The sequence below is a fragment of the Mytilus edulis genome, chromosome 12, assembly GCF_963676685.1.
Source record: "Mytilus edulis chromosome 12, xbMytEdul2.2, whole genome shotgun sequence".
Taxonomy (NCBI): Eukaryota; Metazoa; Mollusca; class Bivalvia; order Mytilida; family Mytilidae; genus Mytilus; species Mytilus edulis.
Window position 1 is genome coordinate 54,184,504 of NC_092355.1, and position 3,809 is coordinate 54,188,312.

At 33.8% G+C, this 3,809-nt stretch overlaps 1 pseudogene; it reads right to left on the reverse strand.

The window, feature by feature from the left end:
* Nucleotides 1-669: 669 nt before the first annotated feature.
* LOC139498816 (uncharacterized) lies at nt 670-2,862 on the reverse strand (annotated as a pseudogene).
* Nucleotides 2,863-3,809: the final 947 nt, after the last annotated feature.

Below are 3,809 nucleotides of genomic sequence, written 5' to 3' on the forward strand. Positions count from 1 at the left end.
TTATTAATATGTTCACTTTAGGGAGATAGTTGAACTTTGGCATTTTTGGGGTATAAGCAGTTACATGTTATAGTTCTGGATAACTCTAACAGTTTGAATGCTCAACTTTGTGTATTTTAAAATAACACTTCGCATCTGCAGGGTGATCAATTGTGTTCTCCGAGACACAATAATATCTCAAAGGAATAGACATATGGCTATTGTTGAAGACCGCGTGTCGGCCTAGTTCTAAATGTCTTTTCGTTGGGTTTCTGTCTCATTGACCTGTATACCACATCTTCACCATAAGTATGCAAATAAATCAACACCACCGATGTTTGATTCATTCATGGATCTCGTATAAAGTTGGGACAATAGTGTTTGGGAAAGATCAGGCTTGCTTATGGCATTGTATTACTTATAAGATCCTTGTTTTAAAAATTTCAATGAGGGAACATACTTTACATTATTGTAGGAATAAACCAATTTTTAAAACGTTTCGGCCATAGGCCATCTTCAGTTCTTTATTTTTCTTCACAACTATTCATGGCTGACATTTTTTTCTTTTTCAATCATTAAAATGTTATGTCAGCCATGTAGTTGTGAAGACAAATAAAAATGGTTTATTCCTAATAAGATTCCAGCCATGCCATGAAATGATCATATAGGGAAGATATTTGATGACATAAACAACAAAAGACTTTTATTCATACAAACTTCTAAATTCACAAAAATGACTAGTTACTATAAAAAATAAAAATTGGCACCAAGCGCTGAGCATATACTTGATCACAGACATATTTTTATAAATGATTAAGACATTTGGTGATAATTTGGGAGCAAAACAAAACGGTTGGATTGGCTCGCTGACAATTTCCTAAGCAATGGATATTAGACCAATGGCGTAGCAAACATTGTTTTGATTAAGATCGTCGGTACGAACAAGAAACTGTTTTATATACATATTTCTGTGGATTTGAAAATGGCAAATTTATTGTAATTTCTTTGGGGTTCGAGGGAAACGAACAGAAGTGCAAGCAAATTTTTATATTCTCCTTTGTTAAATAAATCAAAGTGAAAAGACTTTTCTAAATTAAAGCTGCACATACTGAAGTTTCATAAGCTTAAGTTAGCAAACACGCTTATCAAAGGTAAAAAAGACTACGTATTTTTTTGTTCTTAATTAGGCTGCAAACAGTAAGCTATACCTAAGCCTAAGTACGCACATACGCTACTTAAAGATATAATAAAAAACGAGATCCTATACCGTTTCCTTCTCTTTAAACTAAAGCAATTTTCTTTTCGAAACTTTTGTTACATAATGTGATTCCATTGATTCGACTCGCCGTGAATTGCATACTATTTATAATTTACGTAGACCAGAAAATTTTCCTTTATACTTCTCAATAATTGTTTTTCTGACCCTTTCGCGCGCTTTGGGCCATTCTATTACAAAAGCCATGTTGTATTGTTTCCATATACCATGTGACCTTCCCATTGTTATTTATACTTTTATTTGATCAATAGATTGCCAAATTAATAAACCATTATTATCTATCTATTGACGATGTGTTAACGGTATTTTTGAATAATGCGAAGTAATTCCAAATATCCATTCACAAATTTTCACTGCTTTTGTTCAAGACTCTAGGAAAACGTAACATTTAATTATTCGCTTATACCATACTTGGCAAGATATCTAGTACAATATAATTAAATGGACAATAAGTAGAAATTTAGTTGCGGTTAATATATTGCTGAAGGCACTTTTAGCGCTAATTTATACTGATTCGCCCACTCAAAATTTTGACCTGGACTAATTGATAAGTTTTGGTAATATTATATCTATTAAACTTTAAAAAGCAAACGTAAAGGCAACACAAATTGCTAACTACCGTCTTTGTGTCTTTTTATGTTCGTAGTTCTTTTTGCTAACGAATGGTTTTGATTTCTTCCGTCAACTCCATTGAAAACTTCAGATCATGCAAATCTGGAAAAACATTTTCACTCTGTCCGTACCTGTGTAACTTCGGAAATCCTTCATCAAGTTTGGATTTCGAAACGGAGATATAATAAAAGTCTATCTACTAGTTCAACATTTTCCCCTTCATACTTTAGAATTCCCTCCGATAGTTCACGCACACCGGAAGTTATTTCAGAATCGCTCATAATTTCCATCATTGGAGGAAATTTTTCCTTCAACATAGAAAAACACTTGCGTTTTGAAATTATCAGTGGTAAGCATTCCATTTCCCACTGAATGTCAAGTTTACATTCTTGCAAGTCATTAATTATATCCATATAAGGCGTCTCGTTGGATTCCAGCCTCTCTTTGGCATCACCAAATAGTGGCAATGTATTTAGGTTGCTCGGTCCTGTGAACGATAAGGAGTTGTCCACCAGGAGCCAAGCATCCCATTAATATTCGCATACGTCTCCTTGGGATTCTCAAAGTATCGGATAGCATCTTTTAACATAATTTTGTTCAAACACTAATTTGTCCTGAATCCTTACTTTTCTTTAACTGACGGAAGTATTCCTCGGCGCCAGTTTGTGCAATTCTAAGGGAGAGAACTTCTGGTTGTCAGTCTCCACATAGCTGTAATGGCCGGGTTATGACAGTCATCACAGGTTCCAGTAGACAAAACTTGTCCGCAATTTTCTCCACAAAATTTTCTTTGACGTCACCTACGTAACAAAAACGGTCCGTGGTGTCTAAATCGGTATATTTCTGTAATAAATTATAAAACGCATTGTCATATTCCTTACCAAAGTCATATTGCTCACTTCTTGAATACGTTGGGATGCAAAGTCTGTTTCTATATCCTTCAGAAATGACGGCATACGGCCTCGGAGATTCGGGCCTAAGAATGACGAAGCCATATCGGACACTAAATTGTCTTTCGTTTTAGCTAATTACCTTATTGATAAGTGTTTCTAAGTTGGGTCTAGGGACGTAACTGGGTCGTCAGTAGATATACAACTGTTTAATAAATCTGTTCCTAATCCAATCGCTGTTCTTTTCATTGCATCGTTCATTAACCAATGTCACTCACATTCGATTTCTAATCCACAACTGCATATGACGATATTGATTAATTTATCAAGTTCCTCAGTACAAATTCATTACTTTAAAGTTTACCTTAGCATAGAAATGCAAATATGTCTTATTTGTAAAGCTTTTAAAATCCAATATTTCTTTCTTTCATTCACTTCCACAGTTTTCAAAAAATCTAAACAGATTAAAACGATCTCTCTTATTTTTTTGCGGTGACATTGATTTTCATTGTACACATTTTTATCCCAGGATATTGACAGACATATTTTCAGTCCTACGATGAGCTTACACACAAATAGTGTATTGCCAAATATAACGATTTGTGTATTGGCTTCATTGATCCTATTAAACACGTTATTGATCCTTTTAAAAGCCTTTGATCGTGTGCAGGTGACAATATAAAGGTGACACTTCCGGTTCACCCATCCGTTTCTAAGGGGTATAGTCAACACCGTTATCTCTACGCAGAACAATTTGTTTTTAAATCTTTTAAATTTAAATCGACATGTGAACAATCAAATATATATATTTAAATTATCTATATCAATATATGCCCAATTGGATGGAAGTTTGTCACTTATAAATATGTTACCAGTTTATTAATTTTGGCTTCGAATCTAATCTGTAACCGTCACGAAAACTTAATTTATAATGTTAATCTACTTAGCACAGAGCATTAAAAAACGCATTACGGAAGAACAACCATTAATACATTTTAAAACTCGGTCAAATGTTTACTATATTTATAAATTAATCAAAAGATCTCGTCAGG